Genomic DNA, 19,150 nt, shown 5'->3' with positions numbered 1-19,150 from the left:
TATATGTTCCTTGGAGAACACAGAATGATCAAGCTATTGAGTAACAGAAGATCAGAGACCATTGACAGCCATTTTACCAGTAGGTATAGTAACTTGTCATCTTTCATGTTCAACAACACACCAATCACATGTGACAACAGGAAAAACAGCAGGTCAAAAGCAAGCTTACTGTAAGGCCAGGAAGGTCTTCTATATCACTAGAAACAGAAAGACAGCATCGCTGGGTGGGCTCAAATCACCAACTTTTAAATTAACAGTCTAACGCGCCAACAAAATGCACCACAGAGACTTGTAGTTATACTGACCCTCAGCAGGCCAAAGTCTCATGGAAGCTCACGCCAAATCAGGAAGGGTCAGTTCACATCTCCACAATCTGAAAAATGTCATCCCTGGGTGGTGTCAAAGCACCAACCGTTAGATTGACAGTAAAACACGCTAACTGATTGCACGAGAGAGGCTTGTGTTGGCATTGACCCTGTTGGTGTTTCATACTGGAGAGGGAATGCAAAACAACGACGCTGGACAGAGTGGAATCAGGTGTATCAAAAAGGCAGTTTATTGGTCAAAGTTATCTTGTCCTGCCGTTTATCGTGCACGGACCTAAGGAATGTGACTCTGTGAGGAGTCAGAATAATTTGGCCCCTCAGCCAGAGTTTACAGCAGAATGTATACACAGAATAATGTAGGTGGAGTCTCGTCGTGTTGGTCTTCTGACTGGTCCTGGAGAGTTGGAGGTGGGCCTTGCTCTAGCCAGAGCGGGCCCCACTGGTGCACAGCAAAGTCCTTTGCTCTTGGCACCCAACGAGTAGGGGGGGGGGGGGGGGGGGGTAGAGTGTGAGTGTACAGTGCTTCATGAGATGTACGTGTGTCAAGGAAGCGTGGATATTGGTAATGTCTGCTTTAGACTCAGGTGTTTCCTGTCTTTGCAGGAGTGCATGCAAGGGTCAATGTCAGTGAGATAGCTTGGCACTTCTAAGCTCGTTAGTGTTGCAGGCTGCTCTTTGTAGTTACAGGGGAGTATATTTGCGTGATGGCAGCTGTGTGTCCTTTGGATAATCATGTTATTGCACGCAGGCTCTAGACTTGACTGAGGACACTGGGCCCAGAGTTATCTGAGGGCATCCGGTTTAACCAGAGCTTTGGTCTGCAAGTAACGCTTTATATTAGATTATTTATATAACAACCCTCAGCACGGCAATTTAACAGGAATAGGACGTCACATCATGGAGCACAACAAACTGAAAACGGTCATCCCTGCCAATTTCACAAATATATTATGATAAATATATATTTTAAACAACTGCATTTTCACAAATGTAATATATAATCGCCAAGCCCATTCAAAAATAATTAGGGGACTGACTCCGGAAGAATGATGAAGTGGCTAGTCACTTTCATGGCGTATAGGCATACATTTACACACAAACACACTGGACCAACATTGTCCTTCTCGCGAGATAAATATAAATAATACGTTTTTTCATACCAGATTGACATCATTTACGTTGTCATACTAGCCAGATTAATAAGAATAAATTATATGTTCCTTGGAGAACACAGAATGATCAAGCTATTGAGTAACAGAAGATCAGAGACCATTGACAGCCATTTTACCAGTAGGTATAGTAACTTGTCATCTTTCATGTTCAACAACACACTAATCACATGTTACAACAGGAAACACAGCAGGTCAAAAGCAAGCTTACTGTAAGGCCAGGAAGGTCTTCCATATCACTAGAAATAGAAAGACAGCATCCCTGGGTGGGCTCAAATCACCAACTTTGAAATTAACAGTAACGCGCCAACAAATTGTGGTTATACTGACCCTCAGCAGGCCAAAGTCTCATGGAAGCTCACGCCAAGTCAGGAAGGGTCAGTTCACATCTCCACAATCTGAAAAATGTCATCCCTGGGTGGTGTCAAAGCACCAACCTTTAGATTGACAGTCAAACACGCTAACTGATTGCACGAGAGAGGCTTGTGTTGGCATTGACCCTCAGCACGGCAATTTAACAGGAATCTCATAACAGGTAGTCACATCGACATCATGGAGCACAACAAACTGAAAACTGTCGTCCCTGGGTGGGCTTGAACCACCAACCTTTAGATTAACAGTCTAACGCACTAACCAATTGCGCCACAGAGACTTGTGGTGTATTTAATCCTGACGCTAGATCGCTGGCCATTCGTGATCTCATCCAACTGAACATGGAGTTTACGAAACAACAACACTTTGTTCCAATGGTTGTGTTAACGTGCATCGAAAGTGCAGCAACATTTTCAAGGAAGTAGCCCTGTAGTTTTCTAATGTTTGTTAGCTTTTTGAATGGCCTTAAAAGGGCAAAGATGTAGCGCAATGTTCGTCAGCGCAACATTATATTAAAAGGCATCTGGCAAGAGTAAATTCAGCCACAATCACAAATGTATTATGATAAATATATATTTTAAACAACTGCATTTTCACAAATGTAATATATAATCGCCAAGCCCATTCAAAAATAATTAGGGGACTGACTCCGGAAGAATGATGAAGTGGCTAGTCACTTTTATGGCGTATAGGCATACATTTACACACAAAAACTCTGGACCAACATTGTCCTTCTCGCAAGATAAATATAAATAATACGTTTTTTCATACCAGATTGACATCATTTACGTTGTCATACTAGCCAGATTAATAAGAATAAATTATATGTTCCTTGGAGAACACAGAATGATCAAGCTATTGAGTAACAGAAGATCAGAGACCATTGACAGCCATTTTACCAGTAGGTATAGTAACTTGTCATCTTTCATGTTCAACAACACACCAATCACATGTTACAACAGGAAACACAGCAGGTCAAAAGCAAGCTTACTGTAAGGCCAGGAAGGTCTTCCATATCACTAGAAATAGAAAGACAGCATCCCTGGGTGGGCTCAAATCACCAACTTTTAAATGAACAGTCTAACGCGCCAACAAATTGCACCACAGAGACTTGTGGTTATACTGACCCTCAGCAGGCCAAAGTCTCATGGAAGCTCACGCCAAGTCAGGAAGGGGGACTTCACAATCTGAAAAATGTCATCCCTGGGTGCTGTCAAAGCACCAACCTTTAGATTGACAGTCAAACACGCTAACTGATTGCACGAGAGAGGCTTGTGTTGGCATTGACCCTCAGCACGGCAATTTAACAGGAATCTCATAACAGGTAGTCACATCGACATCATGGAGCACAACAAACTGAAAACTGTCGTCCCTGGGTGGGCTTGAACCACCAACCTTTAGATTAACAGTCTAACGCGCTAACCAATTGCGCCACAGAGACTTATGGTGTATTTAATCCTGACGCTAGATCGCTGGCCATTCGTGATCTCATCCAACTGAACATGGAGTTTACGAAACAACAACACTTTGTTCCAATGGTTGTGTTAACGTGCATCGAAAGTGCAGCAACATTTTCAAGGAAGTAGCCCTGTAGTTTTCTAATGTTTGTTAGCTTTTTGAATGGCCTTAAAAGGGCAAAGATGTAGCGCAATGTTCGTCAGCGCAACATTATATTAAAAGGCATCTGGCAAGAGTAAATTCAGCCACAATCACAAATATATTATGATAAATATATATTTTAAACAACTGCATTTTCACAAATGTAATATATAATCGCCAAGCCCATTCAAAAATAATTAGGGGACTGACTCCGGAAGAATGATGAAGTGGCTAGTCACTTTTATGGCGTATAGGCATACATTTACACACAAAAACTCTGGACCAACATTGTCCTTCTCGCAAGATAAATATAAATAATACGTTTTTTCATACCAGATTGACATCATTTACGTTGTCATACTAGCCAGATTAATAAGAATAAATTATATGTTCCTTGGAGAACACAGAATGATCAAGCTATTGAGTAACAGAAGATCAGAGACCATTGACAGCCATTTTACCAGTAGGTATAGTAACTTGTCATCTTTCATGTTCAACAACACACCAATCACATGTTACAACAGGAAACACAGCAGGTCAAAAGCAAGCTTACTGTAAGGCCAGGAAGGTCTTCCATATCACTAGAAATAGAAAGACAGCATCCCTGGGTGGGCTCAAATCACCAACTTTTAAATGAACAGTCTAACGCGCCAACAAATTGCACCACAGAGACTTGTGGTTATACTGACCCTCAGCAGGCCAAAGTCTCATGGAAGCTCACGCCAAGTCAGGAAGGGGGACTTCACAATCTGAAAAATGTCATCCCTGGGTGGTGTCAAAGCACCAACCTTTAGATTGACAGTCAAACACTCTAACTGATTCCACGAGAGAGGCATGTGTTGGCATTGACCCTCAGCAGGACAAAGTAACTGGGAATCTCATTACAGGTCCAGGATGTCACATCCACATCATGGAGCATAACAAACTGGAAACTGTCGTCCCTGGGTGGGGTCGAACCACCAACCTTTAGATTAACAGTCTAACGCACTAACCAATTGCGCCACAGAGACTTGTGGTGTCTTTAATCCTGACACTTGATTGCTGGCCATTCGTGCTCTCATCCAACTGAACATGGAGTTTACGAAACAACAACACTTTGTTCCAATGGTTGTGTTAACGTGCATCGAAAGTGCAGCAACATTTTCAAGGAAGTAGCCCTGTAGTTTTCTAATGTTTGTTAGCTTTTTGAATGGCCTTAAAAGGGCAAAGGTGTAGCGCAATGTTCGTCAGCGCAACATTATATTAAAAGGCATCTGGCAGGAGTAAATTCAGCCACAATCACAAATATATTCTGATAAATATATATGTTAAACAACTGCATTTTCACAAATGTAATATATAATAGCCAAGCACATTCAAAAATAATTAGGGGACTGACTCCGGAAGAATGATGAAGTGGCTAGTCACTTTCATGGCGTATAGGCATACATTTACACACAAACACACTGGACCAACATTGTCCTTCTCGCGAGATAAATATAAATAATACGTTTTTTCATACCAGATTGACATCATTTACGTTGTCATACTAGCCAGATTAATAAGAATAAATTATATGTTCCTTGGAGAACACAGAATGATCAAGCTATTGAGTAACAGAAGATCAGAGACCATTGACAGCCATTTTACCAGTAGGTATAGTAACTTGTCATCTTTCATGTTCAACAACACACTAATCACATGTTACAACAGGAAACACAGCAGGTCAAAAGCAAGCTTACTGTAAGGCCAGGAAGGTCTTCCATATCACTAGAAATAGAAAGACAGCATCCCTGGGTGGGCTCAAATCACCAACTTTGAAATTAACAGTAACGCGCCAACAAATTGTGGTTATACTGACCCTCAGCAGGCCAAAGTCTCATGGAAGCTCACGCCAAGTCAGGAAGGGTCAGTTCACATCTCCACAATCTGAAAAATGTCATCCCTGGGTGGTGTCAAAGCACCAACCTTTAGATTGACAGTCAAACACGCTAACTGATTGCACGAGAGAGGCTTGTGTTGGCATTGACCCTCAGCACGGCAATTTAACAGGAATCTCATAACAGGTAGTCACATCGACATCATGGAGCACAACAAACTGAAAACTGTCGTCCCTGGGTGGGCTTGAACCACCAACCTTTAGATTAACAGTCTAACGCGCTAACCAATTGCGCCACAGAGACTTGTGGTGTATTTAATCCTGACGCTAGATCGCTGGCCATTCGTGATCTCATCCAACTGAACATGGAGTTTACGAAACAACAACACTTTGTTCCAATGGTTGTGTTAACGTGCATCGAAAGTGCAGCAACATTTTCAAGGAAGTAGCCCTGTAGTTTTCTAATGTTTGTTAGCTTTTTGAATGGCCTTAAAAGGGCAAAGATGTAGCGCAATGTTCGTCAGCGCAACATTATATTAAAAGGCATCTGGCAAGAGTAAATTCAGCCACAATCACAAATATATTATGATAAATATATATTTTAAACAACTGCATTTTCACAAATGTAATATATAATCGCCAAGCCCATTCAAAAATAATTAGGGGACTGACTCCGGAAGAATGATGAAGTGGCTAGTCACTTTTATGGCGTATAGGCATACATTTACACACAAAAACTCTGGACCAACATTGTCCTTCTCGCAAGATAAATATAAATAATACGTTTTTTCATACCAGATTGACATCATTTACGTTGTCATACTAGCCAGATTAATAAGAATAAATTATATGTTCCTTGGAGAACACAGAATGATCAAGCTATTGAGTAACAGAAGATCAGAGACCATTGACAGCCATTTTACCAGTAGGTATAGTAACTTGTCATCTTTCATGTTCAACAACACACCAATCACATGTTACAACAGGAAACACAGCAGGTCAAAAGCAAGCTTACTGTAAGGCCAGGAAGGTCTTCCATATCACTAGAAATAGAAAGACAGCATCCCTGGGTGGGCTCAAATCACCAACTTTTAAATGAACAGTCTAACGCGCCAACAAATTGCACCACAGAGACTTGTGGTTATACTGACCCTCAGCAGGCCAAAGTCTCATGGAAGCTCACGCCAAGTCAGGAAGGGGGACTTCACAATCTGAAAAATGTCATCCCTGGGTGGTGTCAAAGCACCAACCTTTAGATTGACAGTCAAACACACTAACTGATTGCACGAGAGAGGCTTGTGTTGGCATTGACCCTCAGCACGGCAATTTAACAGGAATCTCATAACAGGTACAGGGCGTCACATCGACATCATGGAGCACAACAAACTGAAAACTGTCGTCCCTGGGTGGGCTCGAACCACCAACCTTTAGATTAACAGTCTAACGCGCTAACCAATTGCGCCACAGAGACTTGTGGTGTATTTAATACTGACGCTAGATCACTAGCCATTTGTGCTCTCATCCAACTGAACATGGAGTTTACGAAACAACAACACTTTGTTCCAATGGTTGTGTTAACGTGCATCGAAAGTGCAGCAACATTTTCAAGGAAGTAGCCCTGTAGTTTTCTAATGTTTGTTAGCTGTTTGAATGGCCTTAAAAGGGCAAAGATGTAGCGCAATGTTCGTCAGCGCAACATTATATTAAAAGGCATCTGGCAGGAGTAAATTCAGCCACAATCACAAATATATTATGATAAATATATATTTTAAACAACTGCATTTTCACAAATGTAATATATAATCGCCAAGCCCATTCAAAAATAATTAGGGGACTGACTCCGGAAGAATGATGAAGTGGCTAGTCACTTTTATGGCGTATAGGCATACATTTACACACAAAAACTCTGGACCAACATTGTCCTTCTCGCGAGATAAATATAAATAATACGTTTTTTCATACCAGATTGACATCATTTACGTTGTCATACTAGCCAGATTAATAAGAATAAATGATATGTTCCTTGGAGAACACAGAATGATCAAGCTATTGAGTAACAGAAGATCAGAGACCATTGACAGCCATTTTACCAGTAGGTATAGTAACTTGTCATCTTTCATGTTCAACAACACACCAATCACATGTTACAACAGGAAACACAGCAGGTCAAAAGCAAGCTTACTGTAAGGCCAGGAAGGTCTTCCATATCACTAGAAATAGAAAGACAGCATCCCTGGGTGGGCTCAAATCACCAACTTTTAAATGAACAGTCTAACGCGCCAACAAATTGCACCACAGAGACTTGTGGTTATACTGACCCTCAGCAGGCCAAAGTCTCATGGAAGCTAACGCCAAGTCAGGAAGGGGGACTTCACAATCTGAAAAATGTCATCCCTGGGTGGTGTGAAAGCACCAACCTTTAGATTGACAGTCAAACACACTAACTGATTGCACGAGAGAGGCTTGTGTTGGCATTGACCCTCAGCACGGCAATTTAACAGGAATCTCATAACAGGTACAGGGCGTCACATCGACATCATGGAGCACAACAAACTGAAAACTGTCGTCCCTGGGTGGGCTCGAACCACCAACCTTTAGATTAACAGTCTAACGCGCTAACCAATTGCGCCACAGAGACTTGTGGTGTATTTAATACTGACGCTAGATCACTAGCCATTTGTGCTCTCATCCAACTGAACATGGAGTTTACGAAACAACAACACTTTGTTCCAATGGTTGTGTTAACGTGCATCGAAAGTGCAGCAACATTTTCAAGGAAGTAGCCCTGTAGTTTTCTAATGTTTGTTAGCTGTTTGAATGGCCTTAAAAGGGCAAAGATGTAGCGCAATGTTCGTCAGCGCAACATTATATTAAAAGGCATCTGGCAGGAGTAAATTCAGCCACAATCACAAATATATTATGATAAATATATATTTTAAACAACTGCATTTTCACAAATGTAATATATAATCGCCAAGCCCATTCAAAAATAATTAGGGGACTGACTCCGGAAGAATGATGAAGTGGCTAGTCACTTTTATGGCGTATAGGCATACATTTACACACAAAAACTCTGGACCAACATTGTCCTTCTCGCGAGATAAATATAAATAATACGTTTTTTCATACCAGATTGACATCATTTACGTTGTCATACTAGCCAGATTAATAAGAATAAATTATATGTTCCTTGGAGAACACAGAATGATCAAGCTATTGAGTAACAGAAGATCAGAGACCATTGACAGCCATTTTACCAGTAGGTATAGTAACTTGTCATCTTTCATGTTCAACAACACACCAATCACATGTTACAACAGGAAACACAGCAGGTCAAAAGCAAGCTTACTGTAAGGCCAGGAAGGTCTTCCATATCACTAGAAATAGAAAGACAGCATCCCTGGGTGGGCTCAAATCACCAACTTTTAAATGAACAGTCTAACGCGCCAACAAACTGCACCACAGAGACTTGTGGTTATACTGACCCTCAGCAGGCCAAAGTCTCATGGAAGCTCACGCCAAGTCAGGAAGGGGGACTTCACAATCTGAAAAATGTCATCCCTGGGTGGTGTCAAAGCACCAACCTTTAGATTGACAGTCAAACACTCTAACTGATTCCACGAGAGAGGCATGTGTTGGCATTGACCCTCAGCAGGACAAAGTAACTGGGAATCTCATTACAGGTCCAGGATGTCACATCCACATCATGGAGCATAACAAACTGGAAACTGTCGTCCCTGGGTGGGGTCGAACCACCAACCTTTAGATTAACAGTCTAACGCACTAACCAATTGCGCCACAGAGACTTGTGGTGTCTTTAATCCTGACACTTGATTGCTGGCCATTCGTGCTCTCATCCAACTGAACATGGAGTTTACGAAACAACAACACTTTGTTCCAATGGTTGTGTTAACGTGCATCGAAAGTGCAGCAACATTTTCAAGGAAGTAGCCCTGTAGTTTTCTAATGTTTGTTAGCTTTTTGAATGGCCTTAAAAGGGCAAAGGTGTAGCGCAATGTTCGTCAGCGCAACATTATATTAAAAGGCATCTGGCAGGAGTAAATTCAGCCACAATCACAAATATATTCCGATAAATATATATGTTAAACAACTGCATTTTCACAAATGTAATATATAATAGCCAAGCACATTCAAAAATAATTAGGGGACTGACTCCGGAAGAATGATGAAGTGGCTAGTCACTTTCATGGCGTATAGGCATACATTTACACACAAACACACTGGACCAACATTGTCCTTCTCGCGAGATAAATATAAATAATACGTTTTTTCATACCAGATTGACATCATTTACGTTGTCATACTAGCCAGATTAATAAGAATAAATTATATGTTCCTTGGAGAACACAGAATGATCAAGCTATTGAGTAACAGAAGATCAGAGACCATTGACAGCCATTTTACCAGTAGGTATAGTAACTTGTCATCTTTCATGTTCAACAACACACTAATCACATGTTACAACAGGAAACACAGCAGGTCAAAAGCAAGCTTACTGTAAGGCCAGGAAGGTCTTCCATATCACTAGAAATAGAAAGACAGCATCCCTGGGTGGGCTCAAATCACCAACTTTGAAATTAACAGTAACGCGCCAACAAATTGTGGTTATACTGACCCTCAGCAGGCCAAAGTCTCATGGAAGCTCACGCCAAGTCAGGAAGGGTCAGTTCACATCTCCACAATCTGAAAAATGTCATCCCTGGGTGGTGTCAAAGCACCAACCTTTAGATTGACAGTCAAACACGCTAACTGATTGCACGAGAGAGGCTTGTGTTGGCATTGACCCTCAGCACGGCAATTTAACAGGAATCTCATAACAGGTAGTCACATCGACATCATGGAGCACAACAAACTGAAAACTGTCGTCCCTGGGTGGGCTTGAACCACCAACCTTTAGATTAACAGTCTAACGCGCTAACCAATTGCGCCACAGAGACTTGTGGTGTATTTAATCCTGACGCTAGATCGCTGGCCATTCGTGATCTCATCCAACTGAACATGGAGTTTACGAAACAACAACACTTTGTTCCAATGGTTGTGTTAACGTGCATCGAAAGTGCAGCAACATTTTCAAGGAAGTAGCCCTGTAGTTTTCTAATGTTTGTTAGCTTTTTGAATGGCCTTAAAAGGGCAAAGATGTAGCGCAATGTTCGTCAGCGCAACATTATATTAAAAGGCATCTGGCAAGAGTAAATTCAGCCACAATCACAAATATATTATGATAAATATATATTTTAAACAACTGCATTTTCACAAATGTAATATATAATCGCCAAGCCCATTCAAAAATAATTAGGGGACTGACTCCGGAAGAATGATGAAGTGGCTAGTCACTTTTATGGCGTATAGGCATACATTTACACACAAAAACTCTGGACCAACATTGTCCTTCTCGCAAGATAAATATAAATAATACGTTTTTTCATACCAGATTGACATCATTTACGTTGTCATACTAGCCAGATTAATAAGAATAAATTATATGTTCCTTGGAGAACACAGAATGATCAAGCTATTGAGTAACAGAAGATCAGAGACCATTGACAGCCATTTTACCAGTAGGTATAGTAACTTGTCATCTTTCATGTTCAACAACACACCAATCACATGTTACAACAGGAAACACAGCAGGTCAAAAGCAAGCTTACTGTAAGGCCAGGAAGGTCTTCCATATCACTAGAAATAGAAAGACAGCATCCCTGGGTGGGCTCAAATCACCAACTTTTAAATGAACAGTCTAACGCGCCAACAAATTGCACCACAGAGACTTGTGGTTATACTGACCCTCAGCAGGCCAAAGTCTCATGGAAGCTCACGCCAAGTCAGGAAGGGGGACTTCACAATCTGAAAAATGTCATCCCTGGGTGGTGTCAAAGCACCAACCTTTAGATTGACAGTCAAACACTCTAACTGATTCCACGAGAGAGGCATGTGTTGGCATTGACCCTCAGCAGGACAAAGTAACTGGGAATCTCATTACAGGTCCAGGATGTCACATCCACATCATGGAGCATAACAAACTGGAAACTGTCGTCCCTGGGTGGGGTCGAACCACCAACCTTTAGATTAACAGTCTAACGCACTAACCAATTGCGCCACAGAGACTTGTGGTGTCTTTAATCCTGACACTTGATTGCTGGCCATTCGTGCTCTCATCCAACTGAACATGGAGTTTACGAAACAACAACACTTTGTTCCAATGGTTGTGTTAACGTGCATCGAAAGTGCAGCAACATTTTCAAGGAAGTAGCCCTGTAGTTTTCTAATGTTTGTTAGCTTTTTGAATGGCCTTTTGAATGGCCTTAAAATGTCATCCCTGGGTGGTGTCAAAGCACCAACCTTTAGATTGACAGTCAAACACTCTAACTGATTCCACGAGAGAGGCATGTGTTGGCATTGACCCTCAGCAGGACAAAGTAACTGGGAATCTCATTACAGGTCCAGGATGTCACATCCACATCATGGAGCATAACAAACTGGAAACTGTTGTCCCTGGGTGGGGTCAAACCACCAACCTTTAGATTAACAGTCTAACGCACTAACCAATTGCGCCACAGAGACTTGTGGTGTCTTTAATCCTGACACTTGATTGCTGGCCATTCGTGCTCTCATCCAACTGAACATGGAGTTTACGAAACAACAACACTTTGTTCCAATGGTTGTGTTAACGTGCATCGAAAGTGCAGCAACATTTTCAAGGAAGTAGCCCTGTAGTTTTCTAATGTTTGTTAGCTTTTTGAATGGCCTTAAAAGGGCAAAGGTGTAGCGCAATGTTCGTCAGCGCAACATTATATTAAAAGGCATCTGGCAGGAGTAAATTCAGCCACAATCACAAATATATTCTGATAAATATATATGTTAAACAACTGCATTTTCACAAATGTAATATATAATAGCCAAGCACATTCAAAAATAATTAGGGGACTGACTCCGGAAGAATGATGAAGTGGCTAGTCACTTTCATGGCGTATAGGCATACATATACACACAAACACACTGGACCAACATTGTCCTTCTCGCGAGATAAATATAAATAATATGTTTTTTCATACCAGATTGACATCATTTACGTTGTCATACTAACCAGATTAATAAGAATAAATTATATGTTCCTTGGAGAACACAGAATGATCAAGCTATTGAGTAACAGAAGATCAGAGACCATTGACAGCCATTTTACCAGTAGGTATAGTAACTTGTCATCTTTCATGTTCAACAACACACCAATCACATGTGACAACAGGAAAAACAGCAGGTCAAAAGCAAGCTTACTGTAAGGCCAGGAAGGTCTTCTATATCACTAGAAACAGAAAGACAGCATCGCTGGGTGGGCTCAAATCACCAACTTTTAAATTAACAGTCTAACGCGCCAACAAAATGCACCACAGAGACTTGTAGTTATACTGACCCTCAGCAGGCCAAAGTCTCATGGAAGCTCACGCCAAATCAGGAAGGGTCAGTTCACATCTCCACAATCTGAAAAATGTCATCCCTGGGTGGTGTCAAAGCACCAACCGTTAGATTGACAGTAAAACACGCTAACTGATTGCACGAGAGAGGCTTGTGTTGGCATTGACCCTGTTGGTGTTTCATACTGGAGAGGGAATGCAAAACAACGACGCTGGACAGAGTGGAATCAGGTGTATCAAAAAGGCAGTTTATTGGTCAAAGTTATCTTGTCCTGCCGTTTATCGTGCACGGACCTAAGGAATGTGACTCTGTGAGGAGTCAGAATAATTTGGCCCCTCAGCCAGAGTTTACAGCAGAATGTATACACAGAATAATGTAGGTGGAGTCTCGTCGTGTTGGTCTTCTGACTGGTCCTGGAGAGTTGGAGGTGGGCCTTGCTCTAGCCAGAGCGGGCCCCACTGGTGCACAGCAAAGTCCTTTGCTCTTGGCACCCAACGAGTAGGGGGGGGGGGGGGGGGGGGGGGGGTAGAGTGTGAGTGTACAGTGCTTCATGAGATGTACGTGTGTCAAGGAAGCGTGGATATTGGTAATGTCTGCTTTAGACTCAGGTGTTTCCTGTCTTTGCAGGAGTGCATGCAAGGGTCAATGTCAGTGAGATAGCTTGGCACTTCTAAGCTCGTTAGTGTTGCAGGCTGCTCTTTGTAGTTACAGGGGAGTATATTTGCGTGATGGCAGCTGTGTGTCCTTTGGATAATCATGTTATTGCACGCAGGCTCTAGACTTGACTGAGGACACTGGGCCCAGAGTTATCTGAGGGCATCCGGTTTAACCAGAGCTTTGGTCTGCTAGTAACGCTTTATATTAGATTATTTATATAACAACCCTCAGCACGGCAATTTAACAGGAATAGGACGTCACATCATGGAGCACAACAAACTGAAAACGGTCATCCCTGCCAATTTCACAAATATATTATGATAAATATATATTTTAAACAACTGCATTTTCACAAATGTAATATATAATCGCCAAGCCCATTCAAAAATAATTAGGGGACTGACTCCGGAAGAATGATGAAGTGGCTAGTCACTTTCATGGCGTATAGGCATACATTTACACACAAACACACTGGACCAACATTGTCCTTCTCGCGAGATAAATATAAATAATACGTTTTTTCATACCAGATTGACATCATTTACGTTGTCATACTAGCCAGATTAATAAGAATAAATTATATGTTCCTTGGAGAACACAGAATGATCAAGCTATTGAGTAACAGAAGATCAGAGACCATTGACAGCCATTTTACCAGTAGGTATAGTAACTTGTCATCTTTCATGTTCAACAACACACCAATCACATGTGACAACAGGAAAAACAGCAGGTCAAAAGCAAGCTTACTGTAAGGCCAGGAAGGTCTTCTATATCACTAGAAACAGAAAGACAGCATCGCTGGGTGGGCTCAAATCACCAACTTTTAAATTAACAGTCTAACGCGCCAACAAAATGCACCACAGAGACTTGTAGTTATACTGACCCTCAGCAGGCCAAAGTCTCATGGAAGCTCACGCCAAATCAGGAAGGGTCAGTTCACATCTCCACAATCTGAAAAATGTCATCCCTGGGTGGTGTCAAAGCACCAACCGTTAGATTGACAGTAAAACACGCTAACTGATTGCACGAGAGAGGCTTGTGTTGGCATTGACCCTGTTGGTGTTTCATACTGGAGAGGGAATGCAAAACAACGACGCTGGACAGAGTGGAATCAGGTGTATCAAAAAGGCAGTTTATTGGTCAAAGTTATCTTGTCCTGCCGTTTATCGTGCACGGACCTAAGGAATGTGACTCTGTGAGGAGTCAGAATAATTTGGCCCCTCAGCCAGAGTTTACAGCAGAATGTATACACAGAATAATGTAGGTGGAGTCTCGTCGTGTTGGTCTTCTGACTGGTCCTGGAGAGTTGGAGGTGGGCCTTGCTCTAGCCAGAGCGGGCCCCACTGGTGCACAGCAAAGTCCTTTGCTCTTGGCACCCAACGAGTAGGGGGGGGGGGGGGGGGGGGGGGGGGGTAGAGTGTGAGTGTACAGTGCTTCATGAGATGTACGTGTGTCAAGGAAGCGTGGATATTGGTAATGTCTGCTTTAGACTCAGGTGTTTCCTGTCTTTGCAGGAGTGCATGCAAGGGTCAATGTCAGTGAGATAGCTTGGCACTTCTAAGCTCGTTAGTGTTGCAGGCTGCTCTTTGTAGTTACAGGGGAGTATATTTGCGTGATGGCAGCTGTGTGTCCTTTGGATAATCATGTTATTGCACGCAGGCTCTAGACTTGACTGAGGACACTGGGCCCAGAGTTATCTGAGGGCATCCGGTTTAACCAGAGCTTTGGTCTGCAAGTAACGCTTTATATTAGATTATTTATATAACAACCCTCAGCACGGCAATTTAACAGGAATAGGACGTCACATCATGGAGCACAACAAACTGAAAACGGTCATCCCTGCCAATTTCACAAATATATTATGATAAATATATATTTTAAACAACTGCATTTTCACAAATGTAATATATAATCGCCAAGCCCATTCAAAAATAATTAGGGGACTGACTCCGGAAGAATGATGAAGTGGCTAGTCACTTTCATGGCGTATAGGCATACATTTACACACAAACACACTGGACCAACATTGTCCTTCTCGCGAGATAAATATAAATAATACGTTTTTTCATACCAGATTGACATCATTTACGTTGTCATACTAGCCAGATTAATAAGAATAAATTATATGTTCCTTGGAGAACACAGAATGATCAAGCTATTGAGTAACAGAAGATCAGAGACCATTGACAGCCATTTTACCAGTAGGTATAGTAACTTGTCATCTTTCATGTTCAACAACACACTAATCACATGTTACAACAGGAAACACAGCAGGTCAAAAGCAAGCTTACTGTAAGGCCAGGAAGGTCTTCCATATCACTAGAAATAGAAAGACAGCATCCCTGGGTGGGCTCAAATCACCAACTTTGAAATTAACAGTAACGCGCCAACAAATTGTGGTTATACTGACCCTCAGCAGGCCAAAGTCTCATGGAAGCTCACGCCAAGTCAGGAAGGGTCAGTTCACATCTCCACAATCTGAAAAATGTCATCCCTGGGTGGTGTCAAAGCACCAACCTTTAGATTGACAGTCAAACACGCTAACTGATTGCACGAGAGAGGCTTGTGTTGGCATTGACCCTCAGCACGGCAATTTAACAGGAATCTCATAACAGGTAGTCACATCGACATCATGGAGCACAACAAACTGAAAACTGTCGTCCCTGGGTGGGCTTGAACCACCAACCTTTAGATTAACAGTCTAACGCGCTAACCAATTGCGCCACAGAGACTTGTGGTGTATTTAATCCTGACGCTAGATCGCTGGCCATTCGTGATCTCATCCAACTGAACATGGAGTTTACGAAACAACAACACTTTGTTCCAATGGTTGTGTTAACGTGCATCGAAAGTGCAGCAACATTTTCAAGGAAGTAGCCCTGTAGTTTTCTAATGTTTGTTAGCTTTTTGAATGGCCTTAAAAGGGCAAAGATGTAGCGCAATGTTCGTCAGCGCAACATTATATTAAAAGGCATCTGGCAAGAGTAAATTCAGCCACAATCACAAATATATTATGATAAATATATATTTTAAACAACTGCATTTTCACAAATGTAATATATAATCGCCAAGCCCATTCAAAAATAATTAGGGGACTGACTCCGGAAGAATGATGAAGTGGCTAGTCACTTTTATGGCGTATAGGCATACATTTACACACAAAAACTCTGGACCAACATTGTCCTTCTCGCAAGATAAATATAAATAATACGTTTTTTCATACCAGATTGACATCATTTACGTTGTCATACTAGCCAGATTAATAAGAATAAATTATATGTTCCTTGGAGAACACAGAATGATCAAGCTATTGAGTAACAGAAGATCAGAGACCATTGACAGCCATTTTACCAGTAGGTATAGTAACTTGTCATCTTTCATGTTCAACAACACACCAATCACATGTTACAACAGGAAACACAGCAGGTCAAAAGCAAGCTTACTGTAAGGCCAGGAAGGTCTTCCATATCACTAGAAATAGAAAGACAGCATCCCTGGGTGGGCTCAAATCACCAACTTTTAAATGAACAGTCTAACGCGCCAACAAATTGCACCACAGAGACTTGTGGTTATACTGACCCTCAGCAGGCCAAAGTCTCATGGAAGCTCACGCCAAGTCAGGAAGGGGGACTTCACAATCTGAAAAATGTCATCCCTGGGTGGTGTCAAAGCACCAACCTTTAGATTGACAGTCAAACACACTAACTGATTGCACGAGAGAGGCTTGTGTTGGCATTGACCCTCAGCACGGCAATTTAACAGGAATCTCATAACAGGTACAGGGCGTCACATCGACATCATGGAGCACAACAAACTGAAAACTGTCGTCCCTGGGTGGGCTCGAACCACCAACCTTTAGATTAACAGTCTAACGCGCTAACCAATTGCGCCACAGAGACTTGTGGTGTATTTAATACTGACGCTAGATCACTAGCCATTTGTGCTCTCATCCAACTGAACATGGAGTTTACGAAACAACAACACTTTGTTCCAATGGTTGTGTTAACGTGCATCGAAAGTGCAGCAACATTTTCAAGGAAGTAGCCCTGTAGTTTTCTAATGTTTGTTAGCTGTTTGAATGGCCTTAAAAGGGCAAAGATGTAGCGCAATGTTCGTCAGCGCAACATTATATTAAAAGGCATCTGGCAGGAGTAAATTCAGCCACAATCACAAATATATTATGATAAATATATATTTTAAACAACTGCATTTTCACAAATGTAATATATAATCGCCAAGCCCATTCAAAAATAATTAGGGGACTGACTCCGGAAGAATGATGAAGTGGCTAGTCACTTTTATGGCGTATAGGCATACATTTACACACAAAAACTCTGGACCAACATTGTCCTTCTCGCGAGATAAATATAAATAATACGTTTTTTCATACCAGATTGACATCATTTACGTTGTCATACTAGCCAGATTAATAAGAATAAATGATATGTTCCTTGGAGAACACAGAATGATCAAGCTATTGAGTAACAGAAGATCAGAGACCATTGACAGCCATTTTACCAGTAGGTATAGTAACTTGTCATCTTTCATGTTCAACAACACACCAATCACATGTTACAACAGGAAACACAGCAGGTCAAAAGCAAGCTTACTGTAAGGCCAGGAAGGTCTTCCATATCACTAGAAATAGAAAGACAGCATCCCTGGGTGGGCTCAAATCACCAACTTTTAAATGAACAGTCTAACGCGCCAACAAATTGCACCACAGAGACTTGTGGTTATACTGACCCTCAGCAGGTCTCATGGAAGCTAACGCCAAGTCAGGAAGGGGGACTTCACAATCTGAAAAATGTCATCCCTGGGTGGTGTCAAAGCACCAACCTTTAGATTGACAGTCAAACACACTAACTGATTGCACGAGAGAGGCTTGTGTTGGCATTGACCCTCAGCACGGCAATTTAACAGGAATCTCATAACAGGTACAGGGCGTCACATCGACATCATGGAGCACAACAAACTGAAAACTGTCGTCCCTGGGTGGGCTCGAACCACCAACCTTTAGATTAACAGTCTAACGCGCTAACCAATTGCGCCACAGAGACTTGTGGTGTATTTAATACTGACGCTAGATCACTAGCCATTTGTGCTCTCATCCAACTGAACATGGAGTTTACGAAACAACAACACTTTGTTCCAATGGTTGTGTTAACGTGCATCGAAAGTGCAGCAACATTTTCAAGGAAGTAGCCCTGTAGTTTTCTAATGTTTGTTAGCTGTTTGAATGGCCTTAAAAGGGCAAAGATGTAGCGCAATGTTCGTCAGCGCAACATTATATTAAAAGGCATCTGGCAGGAGTAAATTCAGCCACAATCACAAATATATTATGATAAATATATATTTTAAACAACTGCATTTTCACAAATGTAATATATAATCGCCAAGCCCATTCAAAAATAATTAGGGGACTGACTCCGGAAGAATGATGAAGTGGCTAGTCACTTTTATGGCGTATAGGCATACATTTACACACAAAAACTCTGGACCAACATTGTCCTTCTCGCGAGATAAATATAAATAATACGTTTTTTCATACCAGATTGACATCATTTACGTTGTCATACTAGCCAGATTAATAAGAATAAATTATATGTTCCTTGGAGAACACAGAATGATCAAGCTATTGAGTAACAGAAGATCAGAGACCATTGACAGCCATTTTACCAGTAGGTATAGTAACTTGTCATCTTTCATGTTCAACAACACACCAATCACATGTTACA

The 19,150-nt window shown here is 41.6% G+C and overlaps 13 non-coding genes across 13 annotated transcripts; all 13 read right to left on the bottom strand.

Annotated features, from left to right (window-relative positions):
- Positions 1-2,073: 2,073 nt before the first annotated feature.
- On the bottom strand, positions 2,074-2,147 carry trnan-guu. The gene has a single exon. It is a non-coding gene; the product is annotated as a tRNA-Asn (tRNA).
- Positions 2,148-3,234: 1,087 nt separating this feature from the next.
- On the bottom strand, positions 3,235-3,308 carry trnan-guu. The gene has a single exon. It is a non-coding gene; the product is annotated as a tRNA-Asn (tRNA).
- Positions 3,309-4,402: 1,094 nt separating this feature from the next.
- On the bottom strand, positions 4,403-4,476 carry trnan-guu. Its single transcript has one exon. It is a non-coding gene; the product is annotated as a tRNA-Asn (tRNA).
- A 1,078-nt stretch (positions 4,477-5,554) lies between these two features.
- On the bottom strand, positions 5,555-5,628 carry trnan-guu. The gene has a single exon. It is a non-coding gene; the product is annotated as a tRNA-Asn (tRNA).
- A 1,093-nt stretch (positions 5,629-6,721) lies between these two features.
- On the bottom strand, positions 6,722-6,795 carry trnan-guu. The gene has a single exon. It is a non-coding gene; the product is annotated as a tRNA-Asn (tRNA).
- A 1,093-nt stretch (positions 6,796-7,888) lies between these two features.
- trnan-guu lies at positions 7,889-7,962 on the bottom strand. The gene has a single exon. It is a non-coding gene; the product is annotated as a tRNA-Asn (tRNA).
- Positions 7,963-9,056: 1,094 nt separating this feature from the next.
- On the bottom strand, positions 9,057-9,130 carry trnan-guu. The gene has a single exon. It is a non-coding gene; the product is annotated as a tRNA-Asn (tRNA).
- Positions 9,131-10,208: 1,078 nt separating this feature from the next.
- trnan-guu lies at positions 10,209-10,282 on the bottom strand. Its single transcript has one exon. It is a non-coding gene; the product is annotated as a tRNA-Asn (tRNA).
- A 1,094-nt stretch (positions 10,283-11,376) lies between these two features.
- Positions 11,377-11,450, bottom strand: trnan-guu. The gene has a single exon. It is a non-coding gene; the product is annotated as a tRNA-Asn (tRNA).
- A 382-nt stretch (positions 11,451-11,832) lies between these two features.
- On the bottom strand, positions 11,833-11,906 carry trnan-guu. Its single transcript has one exon. It is a non-coding gene; the product is annotated as a tRNA-Asn (tRNA).
- Positions 11,907-16,070: 4,164 nt separating this feature from the next.
- Positions 16,071-16,144, bottom strand: trnan-guu. The gene has a single exon. It is a non-coding gene; the product is annotated as a tRNA-Asn (tRNA).
- A 1,093-nt stretch (positions 16,145-17,237) lies between these two features.
- On the bottom strand, positions 17,238-17,311 carry trnan-guu. The gene has a single exon. It is a non-coding gene; the product is annotated as a tRNA-Asn (tRNA).
- Positions 17,312-18,398: 1,087 nt separating this feature from the next.
- Positions 18,399-18,472, bottom strand: trnan-guu. The gene has a single exon. It is a non-coding gene; the product is annotated as a tRNA-Asn (tRNA).
- Positions 18,473-19,150: the final 678 nt, after the last annotated feature.

The sequence above is a fragment of the Oncorhynchus mykiss genome, chromosome 21 (assembly GCF_013265735.2).
Source record: "Oncorhynchus mykiss isolate Arlee chromosome 21, USDA_OmykA_1.1, whole genome shotgun sequence".
NCBI classification, from domain to species: Eukaryota; Metazoa; Chordata; class Actinopteri; order Salmoniformes; family Salmonidae; genus Oncorhynchus; species Oncorhynchus mykiss.
Note: the sequence above shows the minus strand (reverse complement) of the source record. Positions and strands in the feature narration are given on the sequence as shown.